Here is a 23,707-nt window from a genome sequence, read left to right on the forward strand (position 1 = left end):
TAACACAACAAATATTTCGTGATAACCAAATTTATTTGACCTTCTGCCACTCAAAACAAAACTTAAGTTCGACCTCACAACACTTCGCTGGCTGTAGCGCCAAGGAGAAATCAGAGTCACTAGTAGAGAATACAGGTCCAAACCGCTGCCAACCAGTCGATACCGACGCGTCGCAAGTTTCCAGCCAGTGAGGCCACAGTACGATTCGGTCGTCGTGAATCCAGCAGCCGGGTAGTAACACAGTCATCGGCGAAGATTGAACTGGTTAAACGGGCTCAGGGAGCCCGCTTAAATCCGCAGGTCCGGCCAATCAGAGTGTCGGTAGATGGCGCCCTTATACGGTCGCTCACTCTGGTGGCAAGGGCAGCGCCGCCAGGGTAATCCGTATCGATAGTGGTGTGCACGCTGCCGCTAACCCCGCGACGACGCGTTCACTTGCGCCAATTGTTGACATCTGTACTCGCTGTGTGCCGCGCGTGTTGTAGCACGCCGCGCCGAGTTGAGGGCTGCTGTGCGGCGGCTAATACGACAGTCCCCATGCTTGAGTTGGCAGTTGATGGTTGGGGTGCTAACACATTATCTGCGTACCCAGTAATGCTGGCAACTGATGGGTTAAGCATGGGGATCATATCAACCTGTACCGCATCAAAAACAGCCTGAAGATGACGCAATGAAGCGTCGAAACTGGTAGCGACAAAATAAAATCGTAAGGACCGTTGTAGGTGTTTTTATTTTTTGTCACGATTTTTAAAGTCGGTGCACCACTGCTTCACACTGCTTTCACTCATTATTCCTTTTCCGTACAGATCACAAAGGTCGCGATGAATTTCAATGGGTTTGCAATTTTTGGCCAACAAAAACCCAATCACAAAACGCACTTGACAAGTGGTGGGATTTCCTGTTGCAGAACACATTTTAACTCGTCACAGAAAGCAAAGCAGCAGAGACACAGATCACTCGCTACCACCGCTGGATGCGTACTGAGTGTAGCAATGATGATGGCACCAAGGTGACGGCTGTAGCCCCGGCCACAGCGCCCAAAACGTCTGTTACTTTCTGGGTAGCCCTCGTATTTTGTCTGACCTCTCTTACCTGCCTCACCTTGCATGCGGCACACCGTCGATGACACGGTAAGCATCGGCCGTGCTGTAATGAAGAGGGTGGGCTAGTGGTGAATCAGACGAATACTAGTGTTGATGATCGAAGCTACAATAACTGTGGCGATCGTAACTTGGTTGATCTGCCGAGACGGCGTTCACGAGTGGGCCAGTAGGAATAGAGATGACGCAGCCCCCGCCGCACGGCAGACACAGTGTAGTTGTGGATGCAGAGGAGGCGGCCACCGTAGGAGCTCGGCTGCTGCTGACGCTCGATACTCTTGCGGCCGCTGGCGGCTAATTGAAAAAGTTAATTGCTACCGAAAAATCTCGTTAACAGTAAATTAAAATTCGCTCGTGTAGCTGTTTGTGGCGTGCTGCACAGTCTGAATGTCGGCTGTATCTCACTCGTACGCCAGAGCTGTGGCGGCTGATGCTTTCTATTTGCTTCAGCCTTTTAAACTGTAATGTCGGGAAGGTTAACAATTCCTGACGCTGTACGCATCAGGTGTTAGGAGGTCTCTTTATGTAGCTTTGGTTCATTGAACTATACTGTAAACAGCTTTGCACAGATACACTCACGTAAAAGAAACAAGTCGCAACATGAGTCACGAGTCCGATATTTATCAAACTTTGTGGAGATCTTCGTGTCATATAAAATGTATTGAATGATTAAACTTTTTGCCACTCAGAACTGACGTCCATCATCGTCAACGTCAATATGAGAGATGATCACCACAGGAACAGATGCACTTATCGTAGTCAGTATGACGTGTCACAGCCACTAACACTCTTGTATTTGCTGTGGCATAGAAGCAAACAACGCCCGAATGTCATATTGAGGAACTTTATGGCAGTTTATTGATAGCTCGAGGCTCGCGCTGAAGTATACGTCTCTCCGTTGCATCTCTGGATGTCAAATCGGGGGACTAGGTTTGCCGATCAAGATCAGTACACTCCACAAGGCGTTTTTGGTGTGAACAGCAGTGTGAGATCTTGCGTTAACTTGCTGGAATATGCAATTTGGCAACTTGGTCTCGAAGGGTATGACAACAGGGTTTACAGTTCTTGTTATATACAGTCGAACATTCAGCTTCCCTCCGGCAATTATCAAATCAGTTGTGTTGTTATATGCAGTAGCTCCTTTACCAGCCCGTCTGCGAACACCTTGGAACGGAGGGAGGTTGCGCAATGTTCGGCACACCGGGCTCCCATTCGGGAAGACTACGGTTCGGCCATCCAGATTTAAGTTTTTCATGATTTCCCTAAATCACCCCAGACATATGCAGGGATGCTTCCTTTGTAAGAGGCACGACCGATTTAGAATAACCCTTCAGAGGCCCGGAAGACCGCCGCCTTGACTTCACCGGTTGAGGGCGCGGCTTTGAACGTTTTCCGCGGAGGAGAGGTTGTGCGGCACCACGCAGTGGATTGCTGCTTTGTTTCCGGTCCGATGTGATGAATGCATATTACATCTCCTTTGACGATGTTTAATAAAATGTTGTCACGTTGAGCCTCGTAACGCGGAAGCCATGCCTCGTGGTTTGAGGCGCCACGTCACGGATTACGCGGCCCCTCCCGCCGCAGGTTCGAGTCCTCCCTCGGGCATTTGTGTGTGTGTGTTGTTCTTAGTATAGTAGTGTGTAACTCTAGGGACCGATGACCTCAGCAGGTTGGCCTCTTCGGAATTCTCACACATTTGAACATTTGAGCGGAAGCAATTTCGCAGTGATAGCCCTTCCTGCTCTTTACGGTCTCCTATTAGGCGGTGGAGAACCCAGCGGACACACACCTTTGAGTATCCTAATTGGCGGACGAGTGTGTGAGCACTGCCAACAAAGACGTCCCGTTGTGTAGCGAGGCATTTGATTCCGATCCGTCGAAACCTCGCACGAATGTGTCCGCACGTTCCAACACTGCAGGAGTCAGAGCTGTGTGCGGCCGGCCGGCCGGCCGCCACACGGCAGATCGGACAGGTTTGCGCGGACTTGCTGCGATGACGACAGACGCCTCGCCCAACGACTCGCTGTGCCTTTGTTCAGTGCCAGGTGTCCGTAGGCATTCTGCTAGCGCGTATTAATATCTTCGATGCTCTGGTTTTCCGCCAAAAGAAAGTCTGTGACAGCTTTCTGCTTTGAACGCAAACGCCCTTTTCGAGGTTACGTATAATGCTTCCACATATCGGCAGTTTGTGAAACTATAGGGGCTGAAGCCGAAATATTCCACAATGTCCCACAACAAATTCCGCATTTTTTTCAATTGAAATACGCCGAGAAAAACAGTGTTGCATTACTTTTTGAGCGCTGCTCGTAACTTGGTGCGCGTACACATCATCGGCGGGTATGCAAATGATTCGACTTGCAGTTCACTGTGATGGGCACAGTAGCCATCAGAATGCATTAGTGATGTTCGTGATCAGTGTTGTCATCAGGGCTGATAGGGTAAATAAAAGGGCGCGAATAGCGCCAGATGTTATTAGTTTACGGACACGGAGATGCCGATAGTCGTGTGAAACAGTGTTATCAGCAGCTGCCAGTTCCAAAGGGGACCGGCCGTTGTGGCCGAGCGGTTCTAGGCGCTTCAGCCCGCAGCCGCGCTGCTGCTGCGGTCGCAGGTCGCAGGTTCGAATCGTGCCTCGGGCATGGATGTGTGTGATGTCCTTAGGTTAGTTAGGTTTAAGTAGTTCTAAGTTCTAGGGGACTGATGACCTCAGAAGTTAAGTCCCATAGTGCTCACAGCCATCGGGTCCTCCCTCGTGCATGGGTGAGTGTCTGTGTGTGTGTGTGTGTGTGTGTGTGTGTGTGTGTGCGTGTGTGTGTGTGTGTGTGTGTTGTTCTTAGCATAAGTTAGTTCAAGTTCGTGTAAGTAGTGTGTTTGGGCCGTCCACAGCTCGTGTTTGCCGGCAGGTGTCGACGCGGCCGTCGTCCCCCGAGGCGTGCGACAAGGCGGACGCGCGGTCGGCGTGCCGACACAAGCGCAAGGCGCAGCAGCTGCAGCTGCAGCCGGCGGTGCCGGTGGGGGCGGCCGGCGACGCCTCCAGGAAGGCCGGTCAGTACCACCCCCAGCAGCTGGCCGCCTACGGAGCCACTCCTGCAGGTAGCGTCTGCCTACAGTTACGACGCCGAAAACTGTTTCGGCACTCTTTGCAGTAGACCTCTTCAGGACGACTTCTTTTCTGCGCGTTTCATTCCCGTCCCTGAGGGGGAAGGGTGGGCCGTTTGAGGACTTACACTATTTTGTCCTTCAGGGCCATAGGAAGTACAAATTTTATCTAGTATTTAGTTACATCTACAGGGGATAGGGAAAATAATGTGAACACCTGTATACTTGGGAATGGTTTATTAATAAGGGGTTGGACCCCCATTTGCCCGTAATACAGCTGCGATTCTTCTTGGAATACTGGTATACAATGATTGTAGAATGCTATGCCACTCTTCGATCTGAACCTCTTCTAACTGCTGTAGTGATGACAGAGGTGTAAACTGTTCCGGAGTCTTGCGCTCCAATACCGCCCCAGGGGATTCAGTAATGCTCAAGGCCGGGGACTGTGCTGACCAGGTAAGACGCTGCAGTTCAGCTCCGTGCTCCTCATACGACGATTGTGCTGTCCTGGCTCTGTGAATGTGTGCATTATCGTCCTATCTATGATATGGCTGCCCACACCATCGCACCTCCATCTATGTGCTCCGCCGTTGGAATCAAGTCAGGATTGTTGGAATCAACCAATCAGAATTGTAGGCTACTTTTGGCGTTCTCCAGACGTAAAGCCGGACTCATGTTGCAGATAACTAAAACGTTGACTTATCGGACCATATGACGTGTTTCCACTGATCGGCCGTCCAGGATTTATGCTCCTGACACCACGTTTTACGCTTCTTTGCGTTGGTTGTCGTCGCTAATGGTTTCGGTATAGCAGCTCGTCCATGAATATTCGCTTTATGGAGTCCTCGGCGGACAGTATCGATGGATACGGGATCTCGAAGATGGCTATTGAGCTCCGCAGTCACTTTAGTCGCCGTAGTTTTGTGATGTTTTCACACAATTCGTGTTAGCGTATGACGATCTCTGTCATATAATTTTGGTTTGCGCCCACTATTACGTTCACACGGTGATGTCTCTCCATCTTTTGTGTTGGCTGTCACGACTGTTGAAACAGTCGTTCTTGAAACATTCAATAAGTTAGCTATCTTGGTTACTGATGCTCCAGCTAATCGGGCCCCCACAATCTGTCCTCTTTGGAACTCTGTTAGGTCTTTCATTGCACGTCCACCTCGGCGTCTGAATGCAAATGCGAAGCGTGCACTACTCGTAAACAACCTGCACCGATGCCTAGTCCGTACTGAACACGCACAGTCCAGCGACACATGCCTTACCTGGGTTGTTGACCGTCGAACACAACCATCCCATTACCACTACTGTTCACATTATTGTGTCTATATGTATAAATGCAGGGTGTATGTAGAAACAAATAGAGCGACTAGAGGACAGAGAAATACGCAAATAAAGCTGATGAACATAGGTCTGGAAACCAGTGGCACCTTATAACAGAGCCCCAAGGGTGCAAAATGCATCTCTGCTCTTGAGATCAAACGCATAACAACAGGAATTCCACGTGGCCACCATCCACGTGAAGGAACGTTTCAGAACGCGTTGACAGCAGTGATCTCTTTACTACCTGGATGTCGAACTCCAGCTATCTTGGCTAACTACAACACAAAAAGGAAATATTTTGCTGTTCTACTGCTAAACGAGATTATTGTATTGTATATTGATAAAGGGTTCAAAATCATGAGTAAGTAAATAATTTTTCATCACGTACAGACCAACTTTTTTCAATCTACATACTGGCAGCTGCCAGAATTTGCAGGTACGCCTTCGGCTCTGTCTTCAGAGACCGTTGTTCTGCATCCAGGTTGTATAGAGACCACTAATTGAAAACTATCCACAGTGCGCTCGCAGAGTTCATCGACATTATCGACAGGGCTGGAGTATACCAAAGCTTTTAAATATCCCCACACATAAAAACCTAATGGGTTCGAGTAGGAGGACACGGGAGGCCACGACCGATACACTCGTTGTCGAACACTCGTGCTGCGTATTCACGTGACAGTGAGTACTCAGCTGACCGGCAGCGATGTGTCAGCAGGGAAAACGTGGCCTTAGACATTTACAGTCTTGTAACAGTAGCATGACGGCACTTGCGCATACGTCGTTTCGGAACCTATATTTATCAGGATTGTTTGCTTCCTTTATTCCCCTCTACTCGTCCCTTCCCTTTGTACTTACAATAATCAGAACAAAAAAAAAAAAAAAGAAAGGTCTAATGTACTTACGTCCGGAAATGCAAGTTTTCGATGCTAGAGACCATTTATTCAATCAGACGTTGTTACATAGACTGCGGTCTAATAGGCCCTGTACCATGCAGCCACAGTTACGGTACATGCTGAAAATGGTTTCATGCGCCTCAACGCAAGTGTGTACGCGCCGTAGCATGTTCTGTCTCACACGTTCACATCGGGCGGGCTACATCCGAGCAGCGTCAAAGGCAGCATGAATACGCTGCTCTAGTGTCTCCACATTTGGAATGGGCTCTGCAGATACAATGCTTTTGCGATGGCCCCATAACCAGAAACCGCACGGATTGAGATCCGGTGAACGAGCAGGCCATGCAACTGGACTCCCTCATCCGATTCATCGACCAGGGAAGACACGACTGATATGAAACTTCCTGGCAGATTAAAACTGTGTGCCGGACCGAGACTCGAACTCGGGACCTTTGCCTTTCGTGGGCAAGTGCTCTACCATCTGAGCTACCCGAGCACGACTCACGCCCCGTCCTCACAGCTTTACCTCCGCCAGTACCTTTCTTTCAGGAGTGCTAGTCCTGCAAGGTTCGCAGGAGAGATTCTGTAAAGTTTGGAAGGTAGGAGACGAGGTACTGGCGGAAGTAAAGCTGTGAGGACGGGGCGTGAGTCGTGCTCGGGTAGCTCAGTTGGTGGAGCACTTGCCCGCGAAAGGCAAAGGTCCCGAGTTCGAGTCTCGGTCCGGCACACAGTTTTGATCTGCCAGGAAGTTTCATATCAGCGCACACTCCGCTGCAGAGTGAAAATCTCATTCTGGAACCGACAGATATGCTTGCGGACGTCAAGGGTGAAATGGGCTGGACCACCATCACCTAGCAGCCACATGACCCTTCGAATCATCAATGGCCCAGCAGTTGAGGCAACGTCACCCGCAAGAAACGCCGATAGTTCCGGCCTGTTAGGCGACGTGGAAGGGAGAATGATCCCAAAATACGGTCGCCAATTATCCCGCCTTCACATTCGGGCTGCACCGATGCTGATGATCCGCCGTCGCCACATCGCGGGGGTTCTGCATACTATCCCACAGATGACTGTTCTGAGAGTTGAAGATATCACTCCGCTTATAGATTGTGGATAGGATGGATGACACAAATCCCGGACTCGTTCTTACCTGGTGAAGAAACCAGTGACAAAACTGCTCCCGGTGTGGAAAGTCTGTCGCTAGTAAGCCCTACACAAGCTATAAGTGATGAAGGATAGCAACAGTTGTAAAGGAGAACGTTCCACACGGTCGCCTGGCTTACCCCGTACTGGCGGGCCAACTGCCTGGCACTGACACGGCGGTCTTTTTTCGCAGTGTTAGTCACATTTTCCCGCAAGTCTGCTTTCCGAACATGTCGGGTACGTCCATCGTGATTTCCTGCTTCCTGAAACGACCCTCCCTCAGACAAACGGCGAAACACTGTTACAAACATTGAATACTGTGGTCGTTGTCGGCGGGGATAGGTCTCCTGATACAACCTCGCTGCCCGCCGTCCGTTGCTACTTGCCTTTCCACGAGTAAACGCCATGTCGGCAACCTCTCGATTCGAATACAGAATCATTGTGTGCAACGCTGTGTCGTATCCACACCAGGGTGAGTCGGGAGAGGGCGCTAGGACAGGCAGTATGAGCAGCAGTACCACCCTCTGGGAGGGAACCGTACATGCTGTAACTGGCGCCTATTAGACCGCAATCTCTGTAACAAAGTACGATTGAGTAAATGGTCTGCAGCATGGAAACCGTGCATTTCCGGACACGAGTTCATTGGACCTTTATTGTTCGGTATCCTCTCGTCGACCAATCCGTAGAGTTCGTACACTGTGGAAGCATGAGTTCGTACACTGTGGAAGCATAATTCAGCAACTTCTGGAGCAATATAATTTGGTACATACACGACTCATTATTTGTATAAAAATACAATGAGAGTAAGATGGTCCTAGTGTTCGGATTGGGGGTAGGGAGGAGTACCACGTCAAAATGTTGGAACATACCATTTATCTTTCTTTTTAGTATTTATCTGTCTTGGAATACTACTAAATTGTGGAGCGCAGTCTGTCACTGCGCCAACCATATCGCGACAATGAACACTGCAGCGGAGCCAATAATGTTGTCAGCGTGTTTCGGGGCGAAGGATAGTGACACGTGGCTGTACACATACACATGTTTAACATCCTGACTTAGCTCTATCCATGCTACTCTATCCTCTGCAAGCTTCTTCATCTCCCAGTACCTACTGCAACCTACATCCTTCTGAATCTGCTTAGTGTATTCATCTCTTGGTCTCCCTCTACGATTTTTACCCTCCACGCTGCCCTCCAATACTAAATTGGTCATCCCTTGATGCCTCAGAACATGTCCTACCAACCGATCCCTTCTTCTGGTCAAGTTGTGCCACAAACGTCTCTTCTCCCCAATCCTGTTCAATACTTCCTCATTAGTTATGTGATCTACCCATCTGATCTTCAGCATTCTTCTGTAGCACCACATTTCGAAAGCTTCTATTCTCTTCTTGTCCAAACTATTTACCGTCCATGTTTCACTTCCATACATGGCTACACTCCATACAAATACTTTCAGAAAAGACTTCCTGACACTTAAGTCTATACTCGATGTTAACAAATTTCTCTTCTTCAGAAAGGCTTTCCTTGCCATTGCCAGTCTACATTTTATATCTTCCCTACTTCGACCATCATCAGTTATTTTACTCCCCAAATAGTGAAAACTCCTTTACTACTTTAAGTGTCTCATTTCGTAATCTAATACCCTCAGCATCACCCGACTTAATTCGACCACATTCCATTATCCTCGTTTTGCTTTTGTTGATGTTCATCTTATATCCTCCCTTCAAGACACCATCCATTCCGTTCAACTGCTCTTCCAAGTCCTTTGCTGTCTCTGACAGAATTACAATGTCATCGGCGAACCTCAAAGTTTTTATTTCTTCTCCATGGATTTTAATACCTACTCCGAATTTTTCTTTTGTTTCCTTTACTGCTTGCTCAATATACAGATTGAATAACATCGGGGAGAGGCTACAACCCTGTCTTACTCCCTTCCCAACCACTGCTTCCCTTTCATGTTCCTCGACTCTTATAACTGCCATCTGGTTTCTGTACAAATTGTAAATAGCCTTTCGCTCCCTGTATTTTACCCCTGCCACCTTTAGAATTTGAAAGAGAGTATTCCAGTCAACATTGTCAAAAGCTTTCTCTAAGTCTACAAATGCTAGAAACGTACGTTTGCCTTTCCTTAATCTTTCTTCTAAGATAAGTCGTAAGGTCAGTATTGCCTCACGTGTTCCAGTATTTCTACGGAATCCAAACTGATCTTCCCCGAGGTCGGCTTCTACTAGTTTTTCCATTCTTCTGTAAAGAATTCGTGTTAGTATTTTGCAGCTGTGGCTTATTAAACTGATTGTTCGGTAATTTTCACATCTGTCAACACCTGCTTTCTTTGGGATTGGAATTATTATATTCTTCTTGAAGTCTGAGGGTATTTCGCCTGTCTCATACAGTTTGCTCACCAGATGGTAGAGTTTTGTCAGGACTGGCTCTCCCAAGGCCGTCAGTAGTTCCAATGGAATGTTGTCTACTCCGGGGGCCTTGTTTCGACTCAGGTCTTTCAGTGCTCTCTCAAACTCTTCACGCAGTATGGTATCTCCCATTTCATCTTCATCTACATCCTCTTCCATTTCCATAATATTGTCCTCAAGTACATCGCCCTTGTATAGACCCTCTATATACTCCTTCCACCTTTCTGCTTTCCCTTCTTTGCTTAGAACTGGGTTTCCATCTGAGCTCTTGATGTTCATACAAGTGGTTCTCTTATCTCCAAAGGTCTCTTTAATTTTCCTGTACGCAGTATCTATCTTACCCCTAGTGAGATAAGCCTCTACATCCTTACATTTGTGCTCTAGCCATCCCTGCTTAGCCATTTTGCACTTCCTGTCGATCTCATTTTTGAGACGTTTGTATTCCTTTTTGCCTGCTTCATTTACTGCATTTTTATATTTTCTCCTTTCATCAATTAATTTCAATATTTCTTCTGTTACCGAGGGATTTCTACTAGCCCTCGTCTTTTTACCTACTTGATCCTCTGCTGCCTTCACTACTTCATCCCTCAAAACTACCCATTCTTCTTCTACTGTATTTGTTTCCCCCATTCCTGTCAATTGTTCCCTTATGCTCTCCCTGAAACTCTGTACAACCTCTTGTTTAGTCAGTTTATTCAGGTCCCATCTCCTTAAATTCTCACCTTTTTGCAGTTTCTTCAGTTTTAATCTACAGGACATAACCAATAGATTGTGGTCAGAGTCCACATCTGCCCCTGGAAATGGCTTACAATTTAAAATCTGGTTCCTAAATCTCTGTCTTACCATTATATAATCTATCTGATACCTTTTAGTATCTCCAGGGTTCTTCCATGTATACAACCTTCTTTCATGATTCTTAAACCAAGTGTTAGCTATGATTAAGTTGTGCTCTGTGCAAAATTCTACCGGGCGGCTTCCTCTTTCATTTCTTAGCCCCAATCCATATTCACCTACTACGTTTCCTTCTCTCCCTTTTCCTACACCTGAATTCCAGTCACCCATGACTATTAAATTTTCGTCTCCCTTCACTGTCTGAATAATTTCTTTTATTTCATCATACATTTCTTCAATTTCTTCATCATCTGCAGAGCTAGTTGGCATATAAACTTGTACTACTGTAGTAGGTGTGGGCTTCGTATCTATCTTGGCCACAATAATGCGTTCACTGTGCTGTTTGTAGTAGCTTACCCGCGTTCCTATTTTGCTATTCGTTATTAAACCTACTCCTGCATTACCCCTATTTGATTTTGTGTTTATAACCCTGTAGTCACCTGACCAGAAGTCTTGTTCCTCCTGCCACCGAACTTCACTAATTCCCACTATATCTAACTTTAACGTATCTATTTCCCTTTTTAAATTTTCTAACCTACCTGCCCGATTAAGGGATCTTGCATTCCACGCTCCGATCTGTAGAACGCCAGTTTTCTTTCTCCTGATAACGACATCCTCTTGAGTAGTCCCCGCCCGGAGATCCGAATGGGGGACTATTTTACCTCCGGAACATTTTACCCAAGAGGGCGGCATCATCATTTAATCATATAGTAAAGCTGCATGCCCTCGGGAAAAATTACGGTCGTAGTTTCCCGTTGCTTTCAGCCGTTCGCAGTACCAGCACAGCAAGGCCGTTTTGGTTATTGTTACAAGGCCAGATCAGTCAATCATCCAGACTGTTGCCCTTGCAACTACTGAAAAGGCTGCTGCCCCTCTTCAGGAACCACACGTTTGTCTGGCCTCTCAACAGATACCCCTCCGTTGTGGTCGGACCTAAGGTATGGCTGTCTGTACCGCTGAGGCACGCAAGCCTCTCCACCAACGGCAAGGTCCATGGTTCATGGGGGGGGGGGGGGGGCAATTCTCCATAAATGTTGTAATTATCACATACAGTTCGTAATTATTAATAAAGTAAAACAAGATAACAATGCAATGGGAGTGTTGTTACGGACATAAGGGAAAGCAAACCGGAGAGAAATGCGGAATACTTTGTGGCTGGGATGGAGGAGGTCATTCTGTTTGAGATACGGTGCCTTGTTAGGTTTGAGCTGAGATTACGTTCTAAGATTCTGCAACAGACTGTTTTCAGTGGTACTGAACGGTAGTGTAGTGGGTCACTTCTGCTACGTTTCTTGTAAGCGTGTGTGACCCGTGCTTTCTACCACCAAATGGGCTCTTCTTTTTTTTCATTCGTGGGATCCACGGGATGTTATTGTTAAAAGAAGGGCTAACTCGGCCGCAAGCAGTGTATCGACTTTGAATGGGGGGAGACTGCAGCACTGGAACCCGGTACAGATGAGCGAGTGAATGAGAGAGTGCCGGCGGTAGGGAGCGCTTTGTGGCGCTGCCGGATTATGCAGATGGGAGGCGGGCGTGTGTGAACGCCCTGCCCTGGCCGGCCTTCTCACGGCCCGCGGGCCCGCCGGCAAAAAGCGGCGGCAAAAACCAGCCAGCCCCGCATCTGGGCCGGCCGCTTTCTGGGGGCGCGCGCCGCAGTCGCCTCCAGCCCGGAGACTCCCAGCGCTTGTCTGACGCGAGCGAGAACTGCCACACGCTGCATCTGCACAGCCTGCAAACACTGGCATAGCGATATGCACATTTACAGATGGCGATAACATCGCGTACGCAAGGTATAAAAGGGCAGTAGATTGGCGTTGCTATCATTTTCAGGTGGAAAAGGTTTACGACGTGATTGTGGCCGCACGACGGGACGAGATCCACAGTTTCACGAGTGTACCGAGAATATCAATTTTCCGGCATTACCTCTCACCACAGACAACGCAGTGGCCGGCAGCCTTCTCGTAACGACCGAGAGCAGCGGAATTTACGTAGTCAGTGCTGACGGATACGCAACACTGCGTTAAATAAACGCATAAATCTGTGTAGGACGTACGACGATTATATCCGTAGGGACAGGCTGTGAAATTTGGCGCCAATGGGGTATGGCAGCAACGACCGACGCGAGTGCCTTTGCTAACAGGATGACACGGTATCTGTTGGACTGTAGACGTCTGCAAAACCGTAGCTTGATGAGTTCCGATTTCAGTCGCTATGAGTTGACTGTAGGGTTCGAGTGTGGCGCAGACCTCACGAAACCGTGGACCCGAGCTGTCAACTTGGTGGTAGCTCCATAGGGGCTGGGGCCGTATTTACATGGAGTTGAGTGGGTCCTCTGGATGTTAGGCTGCTTAGAGACCATTTGCAGCTATTCTTGGACTCGTGTTCCCGAAGATGGATGGAATTTTTGTGGATGACAATGCGCCATGTCATCGGGCCACAGTTGCTCGCGTTTGGTTTGAAGAACACTCTCGACAGTTCGAACGATTGGTTTGGCCAACGAGTTCGCCCGACATGAATCCCATCGAACATTCGTGGTCCATATTTGAGACGTGAGTTCGTGCACAAAATCCTGCACCGGCAGCAGTTTCTGAAATATGGACGGCTGTAGAGGCAGCATGGCTGAAAGCTTCTTCAGAAGACTTTCCAACGTCTTGTTGAGTGCATGCCACGTCGACTTGGTGCAGTACACCGGGCAAAGGGAGGTCCGACACGGTATTAAGATGTATCCCACGACTTTTGCCACCTCAGCGTATGAGCACCTGCATCGTAGCGCGTCGACCCACCTACGGAACGCAATTCCAAAGCCATTCTGCGCGGCATGTATCCGATAAGTCCTCGGCAGGTTTCCAACGGTGTGTGGCACCAATTACCTACGCACAGGTCATGCAATTCCTATAAATTCGCCGATAGTTGTATGGGCACAGGGTTGGCGCTCGATAGCATCTGTGATGTATTTTGCCAAGACTTTAACGTGAGTTCACCACCGTGCTTACCAAAACACTGTAGCACCATTCTAGCATTGTGATGGGGACACTTATCCTACTGGTAGATGCCATCTTCGTTGGGGTAGACATCACGCATAAAGGAATGCTGGTCGGCCACAGTAATTTTCACATAGTCCACACATGGCTTCTTCGATTATTACCACAGATCCCATGGAATCCCAAGTGGATGACCCCCATAGCATACTGTGCTTCTCGGTCTGCGTCCTTGGCACGGTGAAACGTTTTCTGCAGCCGTTGCTCCTGATGGTCGCTTATATTGTCACCAGTGTCAATTTGTAACATGAAACGTGATTAATACGACCAGACTACAAGCTTCTATTGGAATCAGCGCCCTTCTTGATGATCCCACACCCACTTTAATGGTAACTGATGATGTAGATGGGTCAACATGGTAACACGGAGGGGTCATCTGGTGCATTCATGCCGGCCGCGGTGGTCTAGCGGTTCTAGGCGCTACAGTCCAGAACCGCGCGACTGCTACGGTCGCAGGTTCGAATCCTGCCTCGGGCATGGATGTGTGTCATGTCCTTAGGTTAGTTAGGTTTAAGTAGTTCTAAGTCCTAGGGGACTGATGACCACAGTAGTTAAGTCCCATAGTGCTCAGAGCCATTTGAACCATTTGGTGCATTCAACAGTGTGCGTTGGACGGTGCGCTCTGAAATATCTTTGTCTGCACCAACACTGTACAGATGTTCCTCAGATTGCCGCCTATACTGCTTTACGGAGCGGTATAGCCTCCGGTCTGCACAGTATGTGAGTGAGACGTGGACGTCCAAGTCCTCTTTGTGGTATCAGTGTCCCTCAGTCATTTTCGATTGACGCTCACGACAGTAACACGGCCGACGAACTTCGCCGTTTACGAGCTGCTCCTTCCCATGCGCCGACTGTGCCCTTTGTTATGCCGGTAGATATCCCCATTTGCGACGCGTATCGTCGCTAGAATGATTTTAAATAAAGAAATCTTTTATTTTGATCGCTAATTGCAAGAAAATGCCAGTGTTCACGATAAATTAAAATATGGTACAAAAGTAAGAAACGTTATGTACATAAAAACTAAAAATAGTCTATTACTTCCAGAGATTTAATAGTACTTTAATGAATATAATATTTTTTCATTTAACAGTTCGGTATTTCTCACATCTGTATCAAATTTTAATTTAATTTCATACGAGCAGTAATTGAAAATGCCAACGGCCTTACCGCAGTAGTGACACCGGTTCCCGTCAGATCACCAAAGTTAAGCGCTGTCGGGCTGGGCTAGCACTCGGATGGGTGACCATCCGATCTGCCGAGCGCTGTTGGCAAGCGGGGTGCAGTCAGCCCTTGTGAGGCAAACTGAGGAGCTACTTGACTGAGAAGTAGCGGCTCCGGTCTCGTAAACTGAGATACGGCCGGGACACTGGTGTGCTGACCACGTGCCCCTCCGCATCCGCATCAGGTGACGCCCGAGGGCTCAGGATGGCACGGCGGCCGGTCGCTGCCGTTGGGCCTTCGTGGCCTCTTCGGGAGGAGAGTAATTGAAAATAAAAGGATGTTATTTTATCAAGAATGTGATTCGATGTCTGTTAATTAACATTTAATTTATAATTTGATTAAAAACAAAGAAAATGTTGCTAATAGCCACCGTAGAATCATACGATTGTAAAACTAATACGCTGTGCACTCAGGTACCGACGACTATGAAATGTATTGTAAATGCTTTATAATTAGCTGCTCTCGAAAATCTGATATTCGAAGGTGACTTTTATTTGTGCGAGTATTTATTTTTGAGTATTATGCTGTAGTACTTCAGGAAAGTCATGTCCGCACACTCGTCTTTCAAGTGCTGTAAGTACGAAGATAATGGAAGAGGACACAGCCGACCGTAAGGCATCAGATACTTGTTAGCGGTGAGGGCTGCGAATGGCTGCTGCTACGGACACGATGATGGCTCGAGGGGAGTGCATTAGCCGAACGTGATGTATAGAAACAGACGCGGGCAGAAGGGCGCAAGGGCTTTCGTGCTAGCGACAAGGGCGGCAAAAAATCCTTTTCCCGGCGGCAGCCTCTGTCACGTGCTTCTCTCCACTTTCGTCCTCGCAACCTGAATGTCCTCAAGGCCGCTACTGCATCCGCCGGGCGATGCCTTCCTTGTGCCTCGTGAGGCGTAGCCGTGGCGTTTTGTCGGCGGTTTATGTACGCTCCCGCGACCCGACCCGGCTCCGCTAAGTGTCTACGATCGGACGAGTTGTCTGGCGTAGCGGTAATAAATGGTTCACACAAACATTCCTCGTGAATCTCGTCCGTTAGTGCACACCGCATCAAAGTCTCTACAGTACTTCGTAACATAAGCCTTCGCATACAGACAGATACGCGATCAGTCGTATTTTGAATGTCGTACGATTTCTTGTACTAGTTTTCGAGCCACTGCAGGCTCATCATCAGGAACTTATTTTCTGGATCATGTGTCGCTAGTCGCTAGGTTCGCGATGCTGGCGAAAATAACGGAAATTTGAGCGTAACTAAAAGAAGTATTTACGAAACAAAACAACTATTGTGTAATGACATTTCCTTTGTCTGACAGCTGCCATGGCAATAAGAATTTAATTTTCGGTATTTCGCGCAGTTACCGACAGTTTGAAAATTCAAAATGCTGTCATAACCTACTGATTAAGGAGCGTAACGTCGTATTAAAAGCTTAACACAATAAGACAAGTACTACAGTTAGAAATTTTGTTTGTGTTGAGTCAGCGCAATTGGCGACGGGGAAATACCCGGACTTTATTCATCCAGCATTTGAGAATGAGAACACTTAGCGACTTCCAACAGACTTAACACATTCCATAATTTCACTGTTTTGCGAAGCTCTTGCAAAATGACGAAACGGAAAAACTTTTTCGCTTACTACATTTTCGCTTCTTTACTACTACTTCCATTCCTAACATAATTTGCAGACAGTATTCACATTGCACGTGCAAATTTATATCTTTAAGAGCACTTAGTTCAGGGATAAAAATAAATGTTGACCTGCGTTAAAAAACTAGCTCTAACTTGAAATGGGGCGTAAATTACGCAGGCTATATTTATCCAGTGTTTCGTAATGAGAGCACTTAACGACTTCCAATAAACTTTAAATATAATTTCAAACGTATTCTAAATTTTTCTCACTTACATGCTTAACATCAAGTACGTTACTCATTAACTCATTTGTAAAGTAATCTGCCATTTGAAACTGTTTTATAGATGGAAGTACGATTCTTTTTTTAAATAACGGTTTACTGATAGGTAAGTAACGCAACTCAGCATTGCAAGCTATGGGTCTGTGCATTCGTTGCCATTGTACTCGTATAAGGGGACCAAAGGAGAACAGATATGTAATATGTATGCTTGTAACTCTGCCACTCTTTTATTCATGTAACAACTACACTGACGGAAATAGCAACACCAAGAAGGAGTTGTGAACGAAAGTTGGTAGGCTTGTTTCTACATCTGTAAGATGTATACGGGAACGCCACTATGAGGATGCAAATCAGGTTTGCTTTGAATACACGTTGTAATGACCGTGAGCGCTAGTTATCTTTGACGTCGGACGTGCTGAGTTCACGTTAGTCAACAATGCCTGTAAGGCGACAAACACGGCGTTATCAACACCTCACTGACTTTGATCGAAGTCGTGTAATAGGCCTATGAGAAGCTGGAAGTTACTTCTGCGATATTGCAGAAAGGCTTGGCAGGAATGTAGCCACTGCACATGATTTCTGGCAGCAGTGATCACGAGAAAGTACGGCCGCAGGAAGTCCGGGCTCCGGACCCAGAGGGAAGACCGTCGTGTTGTACGTATGGCTGTGGCGCATCTGCAGCAGTAGCGGGAACCTCGAGTGACACAAAGAACAAATATGTTACTTCAAGGACAGTCCTGAGCCAGGCGCCATGTAGCGTGCATCCCACTGACCCCAAACAACCGCCATTTGTCATTTCAGTGGTGTCAAACGAGACCTCATCAGAGGGGAGAGTGGTTCTGGGTCGGTGCCATTGATGGCCATCTGTTGGTTAGAGGCCAGTCTGGAACCGACCTGTCTGCGTGCTAGACACATTGGTCTTAATCCTGGAGTTATGATCTGGGGTGCGGTTTCGTACGACTGCAGCATCACTCTCGTTGTTATCCCACGAGGCCTGACTGAAAAGCAGTACGCCAATCTGGTGCTACCATTCACGAACAGACTTCCAGGGGGTGTTTTCCAACAGGATGATAACGCTCACCAACGTGCCGCTATCGTAACCAGACGTCCTCTGCAGACTGTCGGCCTACTGGATCACCAGGTCTCTCTCCAGTCGAGCACGTACAGGACATCAGCGGACGACGGCCCCAGCGTCATCCACAACCAGCGCTAACCGTTCGTTTATTGACCCACCGAGTGCAAGAGACGTGCAACTACATCCCACTAATTGACACCCGGCACCTGTACAGCACAATCCATGCACGTTTGCTTGCTTGCATTCAACATTCTCATTGTTACACCAGTTATTATTCTACCAGCATTTCACATTTGCAATGGGATATCTCGCCCGTACATTAACCTGTGAATTGTAATGTTAAATATGTTACCTGACAAATGGCTCTGAGCTAGCCCCAAACAAATTACTGACCTGATACAGATAATCCCGAAAATTTGTGCACGTGAATTTTTAATAGCTACGAAAATACTTGAATTTAAAACGAAAAGCGTAGGCCACATGCAACAGATAATGGTATGGAAGTGAACTGTTCATCCATCAATTATGTATTGCATGTACCCCACGATGTTCTTCAAATGGCACTAAGCACTATGAGACTTAACATCTGAAGTCATCAGTCCCCTGGAACTTAGAACTACTTAAACCTAACTAACCTAAGGACATCACACACATCCATGCCCGCGGCAGGATGCGAACCTGCGACCGTAGCGTTCGCGCGGCTCCAGACTGTAGCGCCTAGAACCGCTCGGCCACTCCGGCCGGCACCTGACAATAATATTCCAGAAATTTCATTACTCTACAATAATTATTTTTGGTGTTGCGATTTTTTTTTTCCTGTTAGTTTACCTGTAACTGTTTTATTCTACATAATTTTATCTTGCCATATTTCCATCAACAAAAGGTCAACTCATATAAATACGTACAGCTTTAACCTCAGTTGGAAGTTTTAAGAATCAGTCCATGAATATCTTCATTTCGCTACCTAAAGTTGTCGTCGACACCTCCAAGACAAGATGCGAGCAGTGACGCTTGAGTAGCAGCTGCCTAAGCGGGCACATTCAGCTGAAGGTGTTACGGCTGGCGCCCACATTCAACAGAGACGCAAAGTCCCCGCCGATTCGAGCAGTAGCTAGCTGCTGAGAGCAGCGACCAGTTGACGGTGGCGCCTTCGCACTTGTGAGTCGGTTCTCCCGTGGAATGCATAGGGGTGCTGAGCCTCTCTCGAGAACAGTGATCGCAAACTAGATGTCCACATTTGGCGTTGACGCTCGTTCCAATTCCTCGGCGCACATTCTTCCCTCTCAAGTCTGGCAGATACCAGCGCAGTCGCTTTGGACGTGGGAAGCAACTGCACAAGCTGTCGTCGATACATCCATTGCTCCAGCGGCCAGACCGCTTCAGGATCGTGGTACGTGAACCAAAGAATATGGACTGGGTGCGAAAGACGGTGCTCGTAGCAGTGCTTGGGAAAGATATTCGATAATGATGAAACAGGCTGGAAGTGAACTGTGGCAGGAGCTCTGTCCTCTCGTTAGATCCACTGCGATGCACGTGGAACGATATTTCTCCAGAATACACCAAAGTGAATGTTCTGAAGCACTGCCAGCTCCAGTGACAGACACTGTACCAAAAAGGTGCTTACAACCATCTGCCAGAACTCTATGCCAATTTACATCAGTGTCTGGTGGAGGATTTCGGCTTGATGGCACGAGATTGACCACGTTTCGCAGTTTCGGCTGGTTGGGCGTCCCCAACAGCCTCACCCTGCAACAGTGTTTCGAAACACTGAAAAAAAAAATTGTGAATTCCTAAGAGACCAAACTGCTGAGGTCATCGGTCCCTAGACTGACATACTACTTAAACTATTAAACAAAGTTATGCTAAGAACAACACACACACCTGTGACCGAGAGAGGACTCGAACGTCCGGCGGGAGCGGCCGCGCAATCCGTGACGTGGCGCCTCAAACCGCGTGGCCACTCCGCACGGCGAAACACTGAAAGATAGGTCGATGAAAAACGAACGAGTATGATGCCCAGCGTTGCCTCGACCTTTGCCGCGAATGTCTACGATATGTAGACCGTCGCATACATACAAAAGTATTGCACACGTTTGTTCTTTACGAAGAAAAACGTATCTGAAAACTTTTATTAAGAGTCACTTACTGAGAGGGAATGCTCGCGGCCGGTTTACGGTCCAAGTGGCACGGGCATCCGCTTGGGTCTGCACAACTGCAAGATTTACATTGAAGCGCCAAAGAAACTGTTGTAGGTATGTGATATTTAAACAGGTACAATACAGCGCAGCGCTCGGCAACGCCTATATAACACAACAAGTGTCTCGATCAGATCTAAGACCCGTTACTACTGCTACAATCGTAGGTTATCAAGATGTAACCGAGTTTGAACGTGGTTTTGCAGTTGGCGCACGAGCGATGAGACAGCATCTCCGAGCGATGAAGAGGGGCTTTTCCCGTACGACCATTTCACGAGTGCACCGTGAATATCAGGAATGTGGTCAAACATCAAATCTCTGACATCGCTGTGGCCGGAAGAAGATCCTGCGAGAACGGCCGAAAAAAGATCCTCCGAGAACGGGACCAACGACGACTGAAAAGAATCGTTTAACGTGACAGAAGTGCAATCCTTCCGCAAACTGTTGCAGATTTCAATGCTGGGCCATCAACAAGTGTCAACGTGCAAACCATTTAACGAAACATCATCGATATGGGCTTTCGGAGTCGAAGGCCTACACGTGTACCCTTGATGACTGCACGACACAAAGCTTGACGCCTCGCCTGGGCCCGTCAACTCCGACATTGAACTGTTGATAACTGGAAACATTTTTGCCTGGTCGGAAGAGTCTAGTTTTAAATCGAGCGGATGGCCGTGTACCGGTATGGAGACAACCTCATGAGTCCACGGATCCTGCAGGGATTGTGCATCCCGCGGACATGAGCAATTCCAGCAGGACAAAGCGACGCCCCACACGTCGAATATTGCTGCAGAGTGGCTCCAGGAACACTCTTCTGTATTTAAACACCTCCGCTGGCCATCACACTCGACAGATATGAACATTATTGAGCAGATCTGGGACGCCTTGCAACGTGCTATTCAGAAGATATCTCCACCACCTCGTACTGTTAACGGAGCCGGCTGGTGTGGCCGAGCGGTTCTAGGCGCTTCAGTCTGGAACTGCGTGACCGCTAGGGTCGCGGGTTCGAATCCTGCCTCGGGCATGGCTGTATGTGATATCCTTAGGTTAGTTAGGTTTAAGTAGTTCTAAGTTCTAGGGGACTGATGACCTCAGATGTTCAATCCCGTAGTGCCCAGAGCCATTTGAACTGTTACGGATTTATGGATAGCCCTGCAGGGTTAATAGTGTCAGTTCCCTCCAGCACTACTCCAGACGTCAGCTGAGACCATGCCACGTCGTGTTGCGGCACTTCTGCGTGCTCGCGGGCGCCTTACACAATATTAGGCACGTGTACCAGTTTCTTTGGCTCTTCGATGTATATACTGTATACGCGACGTGTCACAATTTCTAGCGGCGCCAAGTTGCGACTGGTGCTAGTGGCGCAAGTGTAAGATTCATATACAGCGCGTATCACAATTAGTAAGGAAAATTGAAACGGGTGGAAGTGCACGACGGAAAAGGGACCTTCGGTATTTTTGAAAGCGGAGTATCTTTACCTTTCTGCGTTGCCTTAGCCAACTTCCTGCGATATGGCATTTTCACCTGCCGACTCGAGACTTGCTAGCACTGAAAAACACTGTGTGTTAACCATGGTGTGTTATTTTCTAGAATTACTTGCCATTTTCGAGACTCTTTAGTTGAGATACTTGGAAGTTGATACGTGCAGAAATAGTAATGCTTACAGTAAACGTTCGCGATTCCCACGTGAGACTGCCACCCGCTTCTGGGATTAAGGAGCGTGAACAGTGCGGTATCTGGGGCGGAATTGTTGGTGGATGTGAGGGAGCGGGCGGAGGCTTCGGTGGCGAGGCAGACGCAGAGCCAGGTCGGCGACCCGCCCGAATTCCGCGTGGGTCGTTCACATCGCCGGCCGGCCTGGGCGCCGCTCGCCGCCATCTGACCAGCGCCACTGCACCGGCCGCGGTCTGCACGCGGCGGTTCTCTCGCTCGTAGCCCGCCGAGGGGTACCCGAGTGCGAATACTTGGGGCCGCTCTCCTGGTGCACCCTTACAGTAAAGACGCGCTGCCTTGATCTCGACCGCGATTTGAACGCTCGGAAACGAGCGGCTTGTGCACACGCTACGTGTGCGCCAACGTCGCGTACGCTACCGCAGCGCGCTCCAGGTGACGCGCGCGAACTGTGCGGTCGGAAAGTTTCTAGCCCGAGATAGTTACCGTAATGTCTCGCAAAAACACCAACTATTTTTATGGTGACCCTTTGTGGGTATGCAAGTAAAATTTTGCGGCTCTAACTTCGTTAGTTTTGCCGCTAGGATGCGTTGTATACCGTAGAGTAAGCAAAATGGCGAATATCGAGAGAATCGAGAAGTGCTGTGATTGAATATCTCCATTTGAAGGGAATGACGCCCAAGGAAATCGCGGAGGACATGCGGAATACACTTACGGACAGTACTCCGTCTTACACAACAGAGAAAAACTGGGTGTCCGACTTCAAACGTGGAGGCGTGGAAGATGCGCCGAGGAGCGGAAGGCCTGTCACCGTTGCCACTGATGAAACACTGGTTGTTAATTCACGATACGATTTTGCAGGATCGTCGGACGACGTTGCAGCACATTGAAACCACATTTGGAATCTCCCAAGGGCGCGCTCATGACATTGTTGTGGATATTTTGGGAATGCCGAAAGTTCATCTCGACGGGTCGCGAAAGACCTGGATGCAGATCAGAGACGGGAGCGTGTGCAGTGTTGTGAAGAAATCGTCCGCCAATTTGAAGTGGATGAAGACGGCTTCCTTGCAAGATATGTGACAATGGACGGAACGTGGGTTCACCAATTTGATCCTGAGACAAAACAACAGTCACAACAATGGAAACATCCTTCATCCTCTTCCCCAAAAAAATTCCGGGTGCAAAAATCAGCCAGTAAGGTGATGACATCGGTCTTCTGGGATGCAGAAGGGATAATTGTGGTGAATTACTTGCAGAAGGGCGTAACTATAAATGCACCATACTATTGCACCCTCCTGCGCCGTTTGAGAAAAGAGATAAAGGAAAAAAAGGCGCGGAAAATTGGCGCGCGGAGTTCTTTTGCATGAGCATCAGCGCACGAAGACCTCGGTACACTGCAAACTCTGCGTGACTGCAGATTCGAATTGTTACGTCATCCGCCATATTCTCCAGATTTGGCTCCATCAGACTTTTTTCTTTTCCAAACCTAAAAAAAGACCTCAAAGGACGACGATTTGACAATGACTATGTAGTGATTGATGCTGCGAATGCTTGGTTGGGTTACAGAAGTTATCTCAGTATGCCAGTTAGTGTATTCGTGTACACGGTTATTATATTGAAAAATAAATTGGTATTATAAAATTTCTGTTATTCTTTATTTGTTAGGCTAGAAATTTTTCGATCCCCCCCTCGTACACAGGTCACGCGAGCTCTCAAAATGGACGAGCGTGAACTTGCT

General features: G+C 47.9%; 1 pseudogene; it reads left to right on the plus strand.

Annotated features, from left to right (window-relative positions):
• The first annotated feature begins 15,056 nt into the window (after positions 1–15,056).
• LOC126109931 (5S ribosomal RNA) lies at positions 15,057–15,174 on the plus strand (annotated as a pseudogene).
• Positions 15,175–23,707: the final 8,533 nt, after the last annotated feature.

Source organism: Schistocerca cancellata, chromosome 12 (genome assembly GCF_023864275.1).
Source record: "Schistocerca cancellata isolate TAMUIC-IGC-003103 chromosome 12, iqSchCanc2.1, whole genome shotgun sequence".
NCBI classification, from domain to species: Eukaryota; Metazoa; Arthropoda; class Insecta; order Orthoptera; family Acrididae; genus Schistocerca; species Schistocerca cancellata.